This window comes from Cavia porcellus, unplaced genomic scaffold (assembly GCF_034190915.1).
Source record: "Cavia porcellus strain 051 isolate PalLab524CR breed Dunkin Hartley unplaced genomic scaffold, mCavPor4.1 scaffold_30, whole genome shotgun sequence".
Taxonomy (NCBI): Eukaryota; Metazoa; Chordata; class Mammalia; order Rodentia; family Caviidae; genus Cavia; species Cavia porcellus.
The window spans coordinates 30,191,279-30,210,361 of NW_026947513.1; the positions used below are offsets into that span (position 1 = coordinate 30,191,279).

General features: G+C 40.4%; 1 long non-coding RNA gene across 5 annotated transcripts in view; it reads right to left on the minus strand.

Moving 5' to 3' along the window:
• LOC106028042 (uncharacterized) overlaps nucleotides 1-12,268 on the minus strand; it is a 76,197-nt gene extending 63,929 nt beyond the window's left edge. For 3 of the 5 annotated variants that reach the window (XR_010044632.1, XR_010044631.1, XR_010044633.1), the window contains exons 1-4: nucleotides 11,783-12,268; nucleotides 9,196-9,233; nucleotides 7,020-7,384; nucleotides 465-572 (exon numbers count right to left, since the gene is read on the minus strand). This is a non-coding gene — a long non-coding RNA (uncharacterized LOC106028042). Of the gene's footprint in view, nucleotides 1-464; nucleotides 573-4,768; nucleotides 5,388-7,019; nucleotides 7,385-9,195; nucleotides 9,234-11,782 lie in introns of those variants that run through there. The other 2 variants (XR_010044630.1, XR_001201651.3) reach the window with 2 other exon arrangements.
• Nucleotides 12,269-19,083: the final 6,815 nt, after the last annotated feature.

Here is a 19,083-nt window from a genome sequence, read left to right on the forward strand (position 1 = left end):
CAGCTGTTGGAGGACAAGGCATGGTTCAGAGCCTCAAACCATGCCCTTTTGAATTCAGAACCAAGCGTATGGCAAGAATGAGGTACAAACACAATCTCTGGAGCCACAAGTCCTCCTCTGGTATCTTCAACACAAGAATGCACAGTTACGAAGTTCCTCTCCACAAGTGCCTTCTATATGGTAGCCTTCTTTAGGCTGCTCTTGGTGAGGGCTACTGCCTTCCCCTCCCTGGAATTTCTAGTTCAGACCTGATATACTCCACATAAGCCAGAAAAGTCAGAGAACAGATTACATTTGCTCTCAAGGAGCTTGTTGAACTGAGAAAGGAGATGCGTAAAAATGTTGGCAATTGTGTTGACAACAGTAAGTCCCTCAAAAAACAACCCAAACCTTCCAAAGATGACTGAACAGCAGGGACGCTTCTAACTTGGGTATAAATGGGACAGTTGCCCTTTGAGAATCACCTCCAGTATTCCAGAGTTCCACATCGACTGTGCAGAGCAAGTTACAGTAGCAAGGTGAATGACAAAGCCGGAGAGATGTGCTCTGGTTCCCAAGCCCCGATCCAGACCCTGAAAGATGAAGGTAAGAATTCTGATAAAACCATCTTCCCTATGAGGGACGTGCCAGCCTGCTGGAAAAGCTGCTGTCACAAAACATGGGTAGAGCATCTTAACAGTTCACTGGTGCCTGTGTAGTCTCAAAGATTTCCTGCAGTATGGCATAGCTTGGACACCTAAGATGATCAGTTCATGGGATTCCTTTCTCCCATCAGAAAACATGTCCTGTCCACTGGACACCCACGTTACTGACAGTGAAGTAACTGGCACATTGAGTGTTAGGACAATATTTTAATTATTTGTAACTTATTGATATTTAAATATGTGAACTTGAGTTCGTTCATATGGGATTGATATTTGTGAATTAATAAAGTGCCTCTTACAATATTATATGTAATGGTTTTGAGATGATAATATAAAAGTCTAGGCAATTTGGAATGCCCTCATTTCTTTGAATGTGTAAGCTTAACTTAGTAAATTGCTAATTTATATACATATTTAAAGAAAAAAACAATAAAATACAGTATAATGGTAAAACACTCATTTTGGCTTTATAAAATCATGAGGTAACTTCTTTTCTAATTGCATGACTGAACTTGAAACTGTGGCGACTCTGTGAGTTTTGAGAAACGTACTGTTCCTTGCCACAACCCAGGACATAAAATAGGTTTAGGACAGCAATTCTTTGCCTAGGTCCACTGCAGATGGCTGTCAAAGCAGAGTTCGTCTGCAGGAAGATCGTCCCTGCTACAATCCATGCACTCCCTGGGTCCCACATGACTTCTGGGACTACTTCACTGCATGAAAATGTTAACTAAAAAATTCCGTTTCTAAAGACTTGGAAGAGATCATTCCTCTGGGGAAAGCAGGACCATATTTACAATGACTATTTCTCTGTAGCTGTTACATCAGCAACTCTTGTTCCCAGTTGGAATAACCTCAGGTAGACAACACGCAGCCTGAGCCCAGAACTTTCCTGTCTGTTCTCTGATTCTTTCTCCATCATTGCCCTGCATTTCCCACAAAAAAAATAACACTATTCTTCCCTCCCTCATTCTGCTTCCAACTTTTTGAGCTTGGTTTATAGTTCATGAGCTACTCAGGTATTTAAGGCTCCCCATAGGCAGGGGACAAAGGCTACATCCTCTGTTGAAGTTGCTGACACCCTCAAAATGGAGCTGACAAAGGACAAAAGAGGCTACAAAGTTATGATACATTAGCACATTGCTATTTTTAACACACATACAGGGATACAAGCAATACGGCCCTGTTTTACCCATAGGTACACATATGTGTGTGTAATCATTAAGAACCAAATTGAGTAAGTGGGAGGAAGCAGATGGATGAAGAAAGGGAAGAGAGGGACCAAAGGGTACAAAGTCTCAGGCTGGAGGAATAGGATTTAGTGACCCATTGTGCTGCATGCTAGTCACAGTTAGTGATAATATAATAAATGCTTCACAATTATTGAACGAATATTTTTTAACGTTCTCACCACACACACACACACACACACACACACACACACACACTGATAAGTTGGTAAGCTAATGGCATTTAGCTTAAGAAAATCTTTCCATGATGAGCACAGAGATCAAAATATTAATTGACGTAGACACGGAGGCACACACCTATAATCCCAGAACTCTGGGAGGCTGAGGTAGAAAGATCACAAATTTAAGACCAGCAATTTAGTGACTTAGTAAGATCCTATTTCAAAATTTTAAAAAAGCTGAGGAAGTCACTCAGTGGGAAGACTCTAGGTAATTCCTAGTGCTGCAAAAAAAAAAATCATATTGTGCCCCATAAATATATATAATTATTTCTTGTCAATTTAATATCTAAATTTAAGACAGTTTGAGAGTTTGAGGTCAAAGGACCTTTTTATCTCGGTTCCGCCCCACTCCTGCTATCCAGCTGGCTCTGTTCACACCTTTGGGTCATTTGCTCTTCCCAGAAAAGTGGTTAAATGTATCTTTAGCACCACTTGATGGAGAAGAAAACTAACGAGTGAGGCTTTGTGTGAACTAAGAGAGCAGGCAGCGTGGCAGAGCAGAGAGCCAGCCCAGCCTTGGCACCCCAAATTCAGTGCTCTTCCCCGGCAGCCTCTCATCACCACTTCCAAATGCTTTACACAGGCCAGCCTACAGGTCCACACGGAGACCCTGTCCCAAAATAGACAAGCAAATAATGGAAATCACCTATGGTCTTTGTCTTCAGAAAGATGCGCATAGCACACTGGCTCATAATAAAGGAGGAAACGTGCGCTGAACTGCATGATACAGGAGTGAAATCAAATGGGACAGACCTCATTTCAATCCAGAACTGTAACTCCTGCAAAGCCAGCAACTCTCTTTTTGTCCTATAAAGTCTATACTATACGATTCTCTGTGTCCTAGGCAATCTAAGGAATTCATTCATCTGGCAAACAGTTAAAATGCTGGCTACATGCTGAACATTGAGTAACAAGGTAAGGACCCTCAGCCAATCCAAGAATTTTCTCTGACCTGAAAGTTCATAACAGAGACAAGAAAGAAGACAGTAGATACTACCATGATACACTGAGCCATCGGGTGGTAATTGAGGATTAATTCCAAAAAGCAAGAGCAGGGAGAAGTCATGCTGGATCTGGGAGGAGCACTTCAAGAAGCCAGTTCATCCTTCTGGTAAGCCGTGCAAACCATGTGGGGCCCAGGAAGAGAGAAGCCAGATCACCCTCCTTGGGAGCGAACTGGCTGGCTCGCAGACTGAGAATCCAGAAAACACACACACACACACACACACACACACACACACACGCACACACACACACAAACACTAGCACATACATAGCAACTAGCCGATTGAAAGGACAGGCTGAATTGATAGCAACTGAGGTACAAAAAGCAACTGAATGCTCGTACTGTTTAACTGACTTGCAGCCTAAGGCCAGTAGTCTGAATATCTGCTAGGAGGATAACATTATGCAATACGGGGGGGCTTTCCTTTGGTCTTGTTTTTTAAATGCAATATTGTTCTCACTGTTTTGTTCCAATTTATTGCTTTGTTAATTCAATGTTCTGTTTTGATTGGTTTTAGTTTGTTTTGTTTTATTTAATTTTACTATGTCCAATAAAATGGAAAAGTATTGTGAAGATGATGGCATGTATTACGTAGTCACTGTAGATTTTCTATTACTGTTTTGAAATTCTGTATCACTTTCACTGCTTTTTGATTGGCTTTACTCTGTTTTGTTGGGTTTTATTCTCTTTAAAATTAAAAAAAATTTTTTTAAAAAGACCAGGTGTGCAACGATAAGAAACTTTAAAAATAAAAAGAATCACTTATACGATGGAGCTCTATGCAAACATTTATAGTTTTATGTCTTCATTTAAAAATATGACCCAATATATGTCAAATGAATGGTACAGACTAAAAATGGCATACAGTGTATGCACTCGACAGCTTTCCATTACTGTAACAATATTGGAAATAAACAACCTGTAAGGAAGAAATGTTTATTTGCCTTGATTTCAGAGGTTTTAGTTCATGGCTGGTTGGCTCTGTTTTTCAAGGATATCTGGCAACACATCACATCATGGCAGGATATCTGTGGTTCAGTAAAGTCATTCTATGGCAAACAGGAAGTGAAAAAAGAGACAGGAAGTAGTTGGAGTCTCCATAGTCCCTCCAGTGGTGCACCCAAAATGACCTCACTTCTTTGCACTAAGCCCATCACTTAAAGGTTCCTCCTCCTCCTCCTAATAGTGCCAAGCTGACCACTAGTCTTTTAACACATTAGCCTTTAGAGAACATTCAACATCCAAACCATAGCAATTTATAATGGAGGTAATCTAGAAATGCACTGAAACAATACTAGAAGTCGTCTCCTAGTGGAAAGATTATACCTGGATTCAATCCCCAGTACAGATAAAAAGAAGAGAGGAAAGAACAAGGCAGGAAGAGAAGGAGGAAGAAAAAGAAAGAAAAAATTACCACCTAAATATTTACTTGTGCCCGTCCCTTTATCTACATTATGTTAGTTTATTTCCAAAGCAACTCAAGTAACATTACATCATAACATTTTCAGGCAAAAGGTTTAGGACTTTTGGGAGGATTGGTGTGAGTTCAAGGCTACATAGTGGGTTCAAAACAGCCAGCCTAGAGTGAGACTCCATTCTAAAAGCAACAAAAACAGGAGGGCAGGAAGAATGAAAGACAAACAAGAGTAAGAGATCCCAAGTTTTATTTTACTAAAGTCTACAAAATTATGTCAAAGTTAGGCAGGTCTCCCAGAAAGCAAGCAAATACTCAGGAGGAAAAAGGTTAGAGCCATGGCCCAGGAACACAGACACAGAAACTTGTCCCAGGGAGTGCCCTCTACGTGCTCCTAGGCATGCTGCAGATGGCCATGGTTAATCTTGATTGTCAGCTGTTTGGCTTGGGACATATCTAGGTGATTAGTAAAGTCCACTTCTGGGTGTGTCTGGGATGTGGCCCTGGGGACTCTGTCTGTTCCCTTCCCCTTCCTCTCTGCTCTTCCCGGTTCACTCTGCTTCCAGCTGCGGTGAATGCCATCCTCTCCTGCCCCAGTCCTGAGCCAGCCAACCGTGGATTAAAATCTCTAAAATCATGAGCCAAAAGAAACCTCTCCTTCTTTAAACTGTTTATGTCCGAACTTTTGTGCCATTAGCGGAAAGTTGACGAAAGGTCTTGGCTGAGTGTCCGTGGATCTCAGTGTCCCTGGAGCTTCCTGGACTGTGGGCTGTCCTGCAAATTCTTTATAAGGGCTCGTTAAATGCCTGTTAGCCTCGGGTCTTGGTTACAGGACAAATCTTAATTTTACCTCTGTGATAAAACAAACAAAAAGTACAATATTTTAAAGAACAGATAAAACGTTCATTTCTATACTATTTCTCCCAACAATATCAAAACCATGAAAACAAAATAATCCCCACTGCAGGCAAAGATGCAGAGAAATCACTCTCAAATGTGCCTCACAAGAGCATGCACTGTTACTCCATGTTGTAAATGAAATCTGGTGATATCTTTTAAAATTAAAACCATACCCTCAGTGTGGAAGGCATGCCTGCAATCTCAGCTACTTGGGAGGCTGATGCAAGAAGATCATGATTTTGAGACCAGCCTGGGCAACTTAGATGCTTAAAATAAGAACGATTTTTGCTATTATTGTTGTTGTTTTGGTACTGGACATCAAACTCACAACCTTGTGCTTACTAGGCAGGTGCTCAGGCTGCTGAGCTAAACCTCTGGCCCTAGATGCTTAAAATGAAATACAGTTGGAATGTAATTCAGTGATAGAGTGCTTGCTTAGCATGCTCAACACTGGATTCCATCCCCAGTACTAAAAAGGAAAAAAATTAAAAGTATATGCTCTCTTTCATTTAACATTTCCACTTCCAGAAACTCAGCCTCCTAAAATAAGAGTGCCATTATATAACAGTATATGTGTAACTCCCGTCCTCAAGGATACCATCTGGAAAAAAGGCATTAGACCCATATCTACCAAAACAAGGATTATTCATCATGTGTTCATTAGGGAAATAAAACAAGTTGTAGAAAAAGGCAATAGAGAGAACAAATGGACAAAATGAAAAGTGAGAAAATATAATCTAAGTGAAAAAAATATATATAAGAAATACTCCCTCATGTGTAAAGTAGACACAGTTATAATACCTGTCTCAGGAGGTTTTTATGAAAATTAAACGAATTAATACATTTCAAAGGCCTGGGACAGATGTGGCACACAGGCAGGCAGTACTGAACATCTTTGTTATTTTTAATTTCTGTCTGTAACCTCACTGCAAAGATGCACATGTTAAAGTGCACAGAGCTATAAATAACAGAAACACACAAAACATTGCCTCAAGTAGAGGATGGGACTGTCCACTCTTCTTGTTGGCAGTTTTCCTCCTCCTTCTCCTGTTTCTCTTCATCCTCCTCCTTCTCTCCTTCCTTCTCCTTTTTCTTTTGAGATAAAACTCACTCTGTAATCCAGGTTTTCCTGGGACTCGCTGTGTAGCCCATGCTGAGCTCACACTTGGGATCCTCCTGTCTCATCCTCCAAGTGCTGCGATGACAGGCGCATGCCACCACACTTGGCTAGGGCTATTTTGTTAACATTACTTTTACCATTATAAGTTGGGGCACACTGGGTAACTTTGTTTCTAAGCTTCCTTTCCTGAGTGCAGCACTATCTCTCTGATAGAGCAAAGAGTAAGCTCTCTTATCCTATTTTAAAAAGTAGCTTCTACTTATTAGTACCAAATAACTGCCACTCGTATTGTATTCCATAGTGTAATTTACCTTAGAACGCTTCTCTCTGACTATAGTGACCATGTATCTAACATCAAGACATTGCATACGACAAAGGGATTTTTGAAAACTACTGCAAAAAGCCATGACACTTAAATCACACTTATTTAAATAAATGACTTCTGCTGAAAAGAATGAACTTACAAGAAATCAGGACTGGGGTGAACAGCCAAGATCGAGCACCGCCATCTGTCTGGACCAAGTCTGCTTGGAGTCACACTCCCCAGTTAGTCTCCATGGAAGCACTCGGTCCCCTGTTCATAATCTTAATGTACTTGAGGACGCCCTTCAGCTGTGTCTTTAGATAGAGTGGACGCATTCGGCTGGCCACAGCCCAGTGTCTTCCAGGAGCCGCCATGGATGTAACACTTGGAAAAAGACCTGCTGGGGACCAGGAGGGATCATTGCCTGGGACTTGGTGCTGTGTGCCTAACGATGTACATCTTTACCTTCGTTTCAGCAGGGGAGCTGAGCCGTGTGCAATGCTCTTTTAAAGGAATTTTTAAATCCTGTAAAGCGCAGCAGAAATTGAAGAGTTAAGAGTATTTAAAATTTGCTAGCGGTAGAAAGGTTAAATTATAAATCTTTGGCAAAGCATAGTTTTCTCTACGTCATTTTCCTCTGGGACTAGATGAGAAACAGCTGGATGTTGGAACAGAGAAACCACTGGAATAGCTCATGTTGGTTAACCGCTCTGCTCCCAGACCTCTGCAGGGCTGATTCTTCATCCGGGTCTCTTCTTGGCTGTCACTTCCTCAAGCATCTTTCTGTGACATTCACACCATGTCCTCCTCTCAGACCTCTCAAGCTCTTTCCCATGCAAAGCATCTGCTTGTGTCCTCTTTTCCCACCCAAATGTAAGTGTGGGGCGAGCCCAGACTTTGGCTGGTCTCTCGCTGTCATGTCCCAGCCCTTGAAACAGCACCGGCATACATTAGGTGCTCAACAAATATGTGCTAAGTGACTTCCACATGATCAAATGACCCTCGTGCTTTTCTACTTCTGTTTTTCTTCCAATGTCTATTTAATAGGCATGGAGTTAGTTTATGATAATCACAACATTTGTTTGAAAAAGAAAACATCAGCCAATCTGATTTCCAACTCCATTTGAAATGCTTAGAAAATCTAATCATGCAGGCTCCCGTGGGTTCTAGAAAATGAGGCCTTTGTCTTCTCATTACCATACTCCTCCCATCCAGTGCACAGCTGTGGCAAACAGCAGATACTCAAGGAGTGGGTAGATCTCTCTTACAAACGGTCTGGGGCTATGTTAGTCATTTCATTCCTTACGACCTGTCTCATCTACTCGCCGCCACAGTCCTTTGAAGTGGGATTCTGAGCTACATTGTACAAGATGAAAACACAGAGGCCTCGTAACTTCCTTAAATAAAATAATAATAATTGGACGCGGTGGCACACACCTGTAATACCAGCACTCAAGAAGCTGAGGCAGGAGGATGGCCGTGAGTTCAAGGCCAGTCTGGGCTACAGAGTGAGTTCAACGGCAGTCTGAACTATACAGTGAGACCTTGTCTCAATAATAACAATAATAATAAATAGTCATCTTGCTAGTAAAACAGCTAGTGTTTGAATTCAGATCTGCCAGATGCCAAATTCACCTAATTGTTACACTTCACAGTCTGCCAAATTTCTATAACACAAAATCACTCAGCAAGTTTTCTTTGTTAAGGGGAATGAGAGAAGGTGGGAGACATTGAAAGAGAGAAAAGGAGGGAGGGACGGAGGAAGAAAGGCATCATCTCTCTGTCACTAGAGAAGCAGGAGAGTCCCTGGCCCTCTGAGGGCACCGTTGGCACCACAGAACTGCGGGTTCAGCCTTCTGCTCTCTGACATGCCTGCCCTGTCTGCGGTGCCTCTAGGCCCACCAGCATTGGAATCGCTGACGGAGAGTCAGCCCTGCCAGGTTGATGCTGGGACCTGCTGGGGAGGAAAGGAAAGGAGAAACACCGGCCCGATTGTTGGCCATTGTCTCCTCTCTGGTTCCTTTGTCTCGTTAAGAAATACACTATAAGAGCAGGCTCCAGGGCTGGGTACGTGGCTCAGTGAGGACCACAGTTGTGTCCCTAGCACAGCAGGAAGGATCAGACTCTAAAAGCTCACTGCAGACTTTCCTTGGACCAGTGATTGCATCAGTGTTGGAGTGAGGGAGCGTAGAGGGGGAGCTAACAAACTTCTTTCTGCGATGATTGTGGAAACTTCGGGCTCCCTAGGTAGAGAGGCATCATTTGCAGCAGTGCAGCAGCTCATTCTCATTTGTCTGCCTGTTCTCCCTGCAGTTAGGAGCTGGGAGGGATCCTACCTGTTTGTTTCATTGTAGATGCAGCTCTGCCACAGTGCCTGGGAACACAGGGGCACATGACCATATTTAATATAGCCACTCAATACACACTGATTGAATATAGACCCGCCATCCTTGCTTTACACTTCCAAACTCTGAGCCAACACTGCCCTCCTTAGGGTAGTGGTGAGTACCCCAACCTGTCATGTGGGAGAATGGAGTTTAATTCCCAAGAGTTATTAGTGATTTTTAAGGGGTGTGACTCAGGGCACTAGCCTCCCAGAACTACAAAAACTCTGAAACCAAAAGATTTTCTGAAAACCAGAACCATCTCCCTGGCCAGGGAATACCCTGCCTGATTGGATACCAGGCTGCTTCCCATCCTTGTGGGTTTCGCTCAATGGAGATACGCCTCGTTTAATGAAATGGCTGTTCTGTGACCCTTGTACTCACCACTTGCATTTGGACTCATGATACAGGAATGAGAATAGTTGTGCAGCCTATGGTGGCTTTTTCTATGGTATAGTACTGTAATTTTTGCTGATTTACTGTACAGTACTGTAGCTTTTTAATTTTTATTTTATTTATTTATTTTGTCTTTTTGAGACAGGGTCTCATCATGCAGTTCAGGTTGGCCTTGGGCCTACTTTGAAGCCCAGGCTGGTCTCAAACTTGCAAATGATTATCCTGCCTCAGCCTCCCAAATGCTGGGATTACAGGAATATGCCACCATATTTTAGCTATTTCATTTTTATTAGTACATATTATTTTATTTTATTTATTTTTGATGCTGGGGATTGAACTCACCACCTCCCACTTGCCAAGCAGGCACTTGTGCTGCTGAGCTAAATCCCTGGCCCTTATTAGTACATTTTAGATATACATATTGATAACATTCATCATAGGGAATTTGTACCTATACATGCTATATATAATTGTTTTTAATTTTAAAGGGAAAAAAACAGAAAAATCAAGAAACAAACAAATAAAAAGCATCAACAATAGGACCTCGCGCCCACTGGGATCATCAGTCTCACCTTCCTCCTCGCTCCACTGACCTAGAGGCTGCTAGGATCATCGGTTGCACCTCCTCCTCACCCCACTGACTTAGGGGGCCAGCAGGATCACTGGCCTCCTCTTCAACTTGCCCCATGATCTGGAAAACTGGTGGGATCGTTAGTCTCCCTTCCCCCACCAAAAGACTTGCAGTAGCCCATGGACAATTAGCGACCCCTTCCACCACCTACAGAACCTTAATGGGCTGGTAAGAGCCTCACGCACCCTCACCCACACAGAGGACCTCAGAGGGCTTGCAACAGTGTGGTGAGTTTTCCCCTCAAACAGAGGACCTCAATAGGTAAACAGGAGCAGCAATGAACTCCCATCTAGCTGTAGGACCTTGGCAAGGCTGGCAAGAGTGTGGGTGAGTCCTTCTTCCATACAGAGAACACCAGGTGGTGAGGAGAGTGCCAACAAGACCTCCCTCAACCTGGAGGAAATCAAAAGGGCTTATGAGACACCCAGTGACACAGTAGGGTCCCAGCTGAGGTGCACACTATAGCCAGGTAGATCTGGCTGCCTGGAACAGCCTGAATCTGTAGTAACAGTAGGAACTAAGGATTGACACGCATTATTACTCTGAAGCTAGTCAGCCTAAGAAGAGTATAAGACTTGGCCAATAGGCCCTGTAGGAGGAATTCAGGTGACTGGCCCCTCCCCTTCATTGTGGGACCAAGCAATTGGACAAGCATCAACCATACAGTAGGACCCTAAGACACACATGGAGAACAGCTGAGACTAGTGGGATTGAAAAGACCAAAATATTAATCTGAGAGATAAAAATGACAAAATGAAAAGCAAAATGCAATCTCAAACATCTAGTCCATCAGGAGCAAGTAAAGGAGACATCAAAATAGAAGACCTTAGACATCATACACCTGAAAATCCTAAAAAGATAGCAAGTGAAATAAAGAAACAAATCTATGAGGCTATAGAGCAAATCAGACTAGAAATAATCTCTCACATAAAGACATGACAATCTTAATAAAGGAGTTGCTCAGCATAGCTAGAGAAGATATTGATAAAAAAAAAAAAGTACAGGCATATGGGAAAATGATGGGAACTTTGAATGAATAATGAATAATACAGAAAAGAAGTAGAATGCATGAAACAAATTCAAAGAGATATCCAGGAAATAAATTCTATTGAAAGCTGGCAAAACTGTTTGAACAAAGCTAAGGATAGAATTTCGGACCTTGAGGACAGGACCACAGCTAGCAATCATGAAAAGAAAGAACTTTTAAAAATTACGAGACAACCTGAATGACAACTCAACAACTTCAAGAGACACAAAGATAAAAATATAAGATTAATAGGCATCAATGAAGATGCAGAAGTCAATGCAAATGACATCAGTAAACTACTCGCAAAACAATTGTAGAAAATTTCCCAAACATAGGAAAAGAATCAGATACACAGATAAGTGAGGCATATAGGATACCGGTCATAACCAAAATAAATCTACAGTCAGACACATAATAATTAAGATCCCTTAAATCCAACATAAAAACAGAATACTAAAAGCTGTTAGAGAAAAGATACAACTCACTTATCATGAAAAGCCTATTAGAATTCCAGGTTTTGCTGCCGCAACTGGCCATCGGTGTGCAGAGGAGAAGCTGGGCAGATCTGGGGTGCCCTCATTGGCCTCTCTGCATGTCTGGAGGACTCTGGATATCTCCACCCAGACTGTTGGAGTTCCCCCAAGCTTCCAGGTGCAGTGAAGGGGAGAGGTGGGTTTGAGGCTTCCACATCAGCCTCCCCATTCCGGTTACACTTGGAGAACTGCTGAGCTCCCGACCGGTGGGCGGGCCCACACTATCAGCCTAGCCCAGCCTGTTTTGCTGCCGCGCCTGGCCATCTGTGTGCAGAGGAGGAGCTGGGCAGATCTGGGGTGCCCTCATCGGCCTCTCTGCATGTCTGGAGGACTCTGGATATCTCCACCCAGACTGTTGGAGTTCCCCCAAGCTTTCAGGTGCAGTGAAGGGGAGAGGTGGGTTTGAGGCTTCCACATCAGCCTCCCCATTCGGGTTGCACTTGGAGAACTGCTGAGCTCCTGATGGGTGGGCCGGCCCACACTATCAGCCGAGCCCAGCCTGTTTTGCGGCCACGCCTAGCCAACGGTGTACAGAGGAGGAGCTGGGCGGATCTGGGGTGCCTGCATCGTGTATCTGGATGACTGTGGATATCTCTGCAAGCAGGGAGGGACCACAGGTTCCTGAGGCACCGCGGCCTGTGGCGAGTACCCTAACCTGGCTGCGATTGAAGAACTGTGGAGCTTCCAAGGGGCAGGTGGGCACACAGTGTCCCTGAGGCCCAGCTTGTCTGGAACTGCGGAGTTCTGAGCAGGCAGAGGAGGGCCACTGGTTCTGTAGGCCCAATGGCTTGGGGTAGCGCGGTGCCAGAGTCTCAGTAGCTCCAAACATAGAAGGGATTTTCAACAGATCCTGAGGAGGCTTTCAAATAACACTTGAAACACAGAAATACAGGAAAATGACAAAACGAAAGAGCAAATTACAACCTCAAACCTCCAGCCCATCTCAAGAAACCCCAGGAGTGATGTATATAGAAGAAAATATATCCCATCCACCTCATATATCGGACACAATAGCCACTGAAATTGACAAGCAACTCCAGGAAGCTTTAAAGAAATTCAAACTCGAAATAATCTCCCAGATAAAAGAAGAAATGATAAAAGAAATGAAAGAGATTCTAAATATATCTAAAGAAAACACAGATAAAAAATTGGAGGAACTAAACAAAAAGATAGAATCCCTAGACAAGCAATATAAGAAACAAACAGAATACATAATGCAGATGCACAGAGATATACAGGAAATAAAAAACTCCACTGAAAGTTGTAAAAACCGCCTTAATGAAAGTGAAGATAGAATTTCAGACCTTGAACACAGGATTGCAGCTAGTGAACAGGAAAGGAAAGATCTTTTGAAAATAACAAGGAATCAGGAAACAACAATTCAACAATAGCAAGACGATGCAAAGAAGAATAACATAAGAATGATAGGGATTAATGAAAGAGAGGGAGACAACATGAAGGATGTCAGGAGGATATTTAGAGAAGTAATAGCTGAAAATTTCCCAAGCATGAGATCAGAAACTGACATCAGGATCAGTGAAGCATATAGAACTCCAAATAGTCATAACCAAAATAAAACTACACCCAGACATATAATAATCACCATCCCAGAAATCCAACACAAGAATAGATTATTAAAAGCTGTCAGAGAGAAAAGACAGATCACTTATAAAGGAAAACCTATCAAAATCACAGCAGACTTCTCAGCACAAATGATAAAGTCAAGAAGAGCATGGAGTGAAATATTCCAGATCCTAAATCAAAATGATTTCCAACCAAGACTGATATATCCTGCAAAACTATCATTCAAAATAGATGGTGCAATACGATACTTCCATGACAAAGAACAGCTGAAGAACTTCATGAACACCAAACCAACCCTGCAAAAAATATTGAAAGACAGTTTAGATACACAAAGGAAAAAACCACTAAGCAAAGCAAATAATTAAACAGAACAGAAAGATGAAGATGCAACAGCAGAGAGATAACATTCCTACAATTAACCAGCATTTAATAGTAATAACCATTATTGTAAATGGTCTCAATGCACCAATCAAAAGAAACAGACTAGCAGAATGGATCAAGAAACAAAATCCAACCATATGCTGTTTACAGGAAACCCATCTAACCCAGAAGGATACTCACAGACTGAAAGTCAAAGGATGGAAAACAATTCTTCATGCAGCAGGAATCCAAAAAAAGGCAGGAGTAGCCATTCTGTTCGCAGACAATGTGAACTTTAAACCAACAATGACCATAAAGGACAAAGAAGGTCACTACATACTCGTAAAGGGAAAACTCCAAGAGGAAGAGATAACTATCTTAAATATATACGCACCAAACTCCAGAGCACCCAGTTATATAAAACAATTATTAACAGAAATGAAAACTCAAATTATCAGTAACACAATTGTAACAGGAGACCTTAAAACACCACTGACACCAAGGGACAGATCAACCAGACAGAAAATGAGCAAAGAAATAACAGAACTGAATCACACCTGTGAACAAATGGGTTTGATAGACATATACAGAATGTTCCACACAACAACATCAGAATACACATTCTTCTCAGCAGTACATGGATCATTTTCTAAAATAGACCATATATTAGCTCACAAAACATATTTAAGCAAATGCAAAAGAGTTGAAATCATCCCTTGCATATTATCGGATCATAGCGCTCTGAAATTAGAAATTAATGACAAAAGATACTGCAAAAATTCCGCAAACACATGGAAACTGAATAACACACTCTTGAGCAATCAGTGGGTCACAGAAGAAATTAAAAAAGAAATTAAACAATACCTAAAAGAAAATGAAAATGCAGATACAACTTACCGGAATCTGTGGGATGCAATGAAAGCCATCCTGAGAGGAATATTTATTGCACTGAGTTCCCACATCAGGAAAACAGAACGAATACAAATAAATAACTTGATGCTACACCTCAAACAGCTAGAAAAAGAAGAGCAAGTCAAGCCCAAAGCCAAAAGAAGAGAGGAAATTATAAAAATCAGAGCAGAAATCAATGCAATAGAGACTAAGAAAACAATCCAAAGAATCAACGAATCAAAGAGTTGGTTCTTTGAAAGAATAAATAAAATCGATAAGCCCCTAGCCAACCTTATTAAAAAAAAGGGAAGAAAAAGCTCAAATTCATGCAATAAGAAATGAAAAAAGAGAAATCACTACAGACCCAATAGAAATACAGAGGATCATCAACACCTATTTCGAAAACCTCTACTCTCAAAAGTTTGATAACACAGAAGAAATAGACAGATTCTTAGAAGCATATGAAGTACCAAAGCTAGATCAAGAGGATGTAAAACTGTTGAATAACCCAATCTCTGCTAATGAACTTGAAAATGTAATTAAGTCCTTACCCACCAAGAAGAGCCCAGGCCCAGATGGATTCACTGCAGAATTCTACAAGAAATACAAAGAAGACCTAATGCCGACACTCCTCAAACTATTCAATGAAATTGAAAGGGAAGCAATCCTTCCTAAGTCATTCCTGGAAGCAAATATTACTCTAGTACCAAAACCTGAGAAAGACCCAACTATAAAAGAGAACTATAGACCGATCTCCCTAATGAACACAGATGCAAAAATCCTCAATAAAATATTGGCAAATAGGATCCAGCAAATCATCAAGAAGATTATACACCATGACCAAGTGGGATTCATCCCAGGAATGCAAGGATGGTTCAACATACATAAATCAATAAATGTAATCCACCATATCAATAAAGCCAAAAATAAGAATCACATGATCATTTCTATAGATGCAGAAAAAGCCTTCGATAAGGTCCAACACTTATTCATGATAAGAACTTTACAGAAAATTGGAATAAATGGTCTTTACCTCAATATAATAAAGGCCATTTATGACAAACCAACAGCCAGCATCATACTAAATGGCCAAAAATTGAAAGCCTTTACTTTAAAATCGGGCACAAGACAAGGATGTCCTTTATCACCACTCCTATTTAATATAGTACTGGAAGTACTAGCCAGAGCAATTAGGCAAGAAAGAGAAATAAAAGGGGTAAAGATAGGAAAAAAAGAAGTTAAATTATCATTGTTTGCAGATGACATGATACTCTACATAGAAGACCCCCTAAACTCCATTGAAAGACTCTTAGATACAATAAATAAATTCAGTAATGTGGCTGGATACAAAATCAATACTCAGAAATCAATAGCATTCCTATACACGAACAACAAAATCACAGAGAGGGAAATAAGAGAAACTGGACTATTCACATTAGCAAGCAAAAAAATGAAATATTTAGGAATTACTCTTACGAAAGAAGTGAAAGACTTATACAGTGAAAATTATAATACACTGAAAAAAGAAATTGAAGATGATCTCAGAAAATGGAAAGACATCCCTTGCTCATGGATAGGAAGAACAAACATTGTGAAAATGGCCATTCTCCCAAAACTGTTATACAGATTCAATGCAATCCCAATAGAAATACCATCAACATACCTTATAGATCTAGAGAAATCACTCCTAAATTTCATCTGGAACCAGAAGAGACCTAGAATCACAAAGGCAATTCTAAGCAGCAAAGACAAAGCAGGAGGCATCACAATCCCTGACTTGAAGTTATACTACAAAGCAACAGTAGTAAAATCAACATGGTATTGGAATCAAAACAGAGCTGAAGATCAATGGAATAGATTAGAAGATACAACCACAACTACAAACACACTCAACCACCTTATCTTTGATAAAGGAACCAAGCAGGTTCACTGGAAGAATGACAGTCTCTTTAATAAATGGTGCTGGAAAAACTGGCTCTCCATTTGCCGAAAACTAAAGCTAGACCCATGTCTATCACCATGTACTAAATTAAAATCTAAATGGGTCAAAGATCTGAATATTAAAACACAAACACTAAATCTATTGGAAGACAAATTAGGTAGTAACCTTGGAGACATAGGAGTAGGTAAAGAATTCATGAACAGGACTCAAACCGCACGGGAAATACTTCCCAGAATCAATAACTGGGACCACTTCTTATTAAAAAGTTTCTTCATGTCAAAAGAAATCTCCAGCATAGTGAAAAGAAACCCACAAACTGGGAAAAGATTTTAGTGAACTCTCTCTCAGACAAGGGCCTCTTGTCTAAAACATATAAAGAATTAAAGAAACTCAGACCTCCAAAATTCAAAGATCCAATCCAAACATGGGCATCTGAGATGAATACGCAATTCTCAGATGAAGAAATGCAAATGGCAAATAAATACATGAAAAAATGCTCATCATCATTGGTCATTAGAGAAATTCAAATTAAAACCACACTGAGATACCATCTCACTCCTGAAAGAATGGCCAGGATCAAGAAAACCAACAACAAATGCTGGAGAGGCTGTGGGGAAAAAGGAACTCTCCTGCACTGCTGGTGGGAGTGTAGACTGGTACAGCCTTTGTGGAGATCTGTCTGGAGATTTCTCAAAAAGTTGGGATTGGAAATCCCATTTATTCCAGCTATTCCACTCCTAGGCATATTCCCAGAAGAACTGAAAGCATCATACCACAGTGATATATGTGCACCTATGTTTATAGCAGCACAATTTGTAATCGCCAGATCTTGGAAACAACCCAAGTGTCCATCAACTGAGGAATGGATAAAAAAGTTGTGGTATTTCTATATAATGGAGTATTATTCAGCTATAAAGAAGGATCACATTGAGATATTTATCAATAAATGGGCGCAGCTTGAGACCATACTCATAAGTGGAATAAATCAATCCCGCATGTGTGAATACCGAATAGTTTCCCTAATGTAAGTAATGATTCAAATATATAAAAATATGTGGTAATCATGATTCCCCATTAGGTGGCCTTGAAGCCTTATAAAGTTTTCACTCATTAATTAGAAAGGCTTTATTCTGGGCTCCTTGATATGGAAATATTTGAAGCTAGAGTATATGAAGTTTTATCCAAATATTTCAAGGAAAACGACAGACACTATGGTAACTACTATTAAGTCGGGTTATATGGTGGTGAAGTACTAGGTTGCTGAAACAGTCATGCTTTGACCTCTATTGTTATAGTTATGTCCTGTTTTATCTCAATCTCCCCCTTATTCTTTTAAAAAAATTATTTAGTCATTTCTTATGTTTGTCTTAATTAAAGAAAAAATTTAAAAAATTAGGATATATAAATAGTAACTCTTTTTGATTTCCTATTAACTTGTTTTGAAGTCCTGTAATACTCCCACGATCTTGTTTTGACTGATTAGACTCTGTTCCATTCTGTATGATAGTATCAAGTTTGAGGATATAGGCAACTACTTTGAAGGCAATAAGATTCACTAAGATGCCCATTCTGGTTTGACTATTGTCTTCTTTGGAAGTCCTGTAATGTTTACAATGCCTAAGTTTTATTGGTCTTGTTCTCTACTGTTTTGTCCAACTTTATAATATCTAATGAGATAGACAATTCTTTTTAAGGAAACAAGAGACAACGTTGATAACCATTGTTGATAACCTTGTACTCTGTTCTACACCATGTGCTATGTCTATCCTTGGTTTTGACTTACAGCTTTGTTTTGCCATATTTGACTGTATTCTCTCCCCCCCCCCAAAAAGTAATAAGCACTAAGGAGTAATAAAATCCAAAATGTGTAAATTTTGTTATAAAAAAGAGAGGGGAAAAAAAAAAAGAAAAAGAGCTCTAACGGATATAACAGCAAGTGTGTTTAGGGGTGTTAAATAGCTGACTATATCAATGTTTTTGGATCATTGAACACAGCTGTTTGCAGTCTCCCTGTTTGAATGTCCACCTTGTATTCTTTGATACTGTGATTTGAGCAACTATTTTCAAGATGATAATATGTAATCTATTAACAGGTGATTTCTTACTGTTATGGTTTTTTTTTGTAGTTCTGTATTATGTGTACCCTTACACCGCTTTGTTTTATTTTGTGTTTTTCTCTTTTTCCTCTTAAATAAAATTTAAAAAAAAAGAATTCCAGTAGACTTCTCATCACAAACTCTCAAGTCAAGACAAGATTGGAGTGAAGTGCTTTATATTATTAAAGAAAATAACTTACAATCCATATTGATTTACCCTGCAAAACTGTCTTTGAAAATTAATGAAGAAATAAGACACTTCCATGACAAAGAACAACTGAAGACATTCATGTTCACCAAACCAACCCTAGGAAGAGTGTTGAAAGTACTAAAGAGATAAAAATGACTACAATTTCCAAAATAACAACAGAAATAAACAG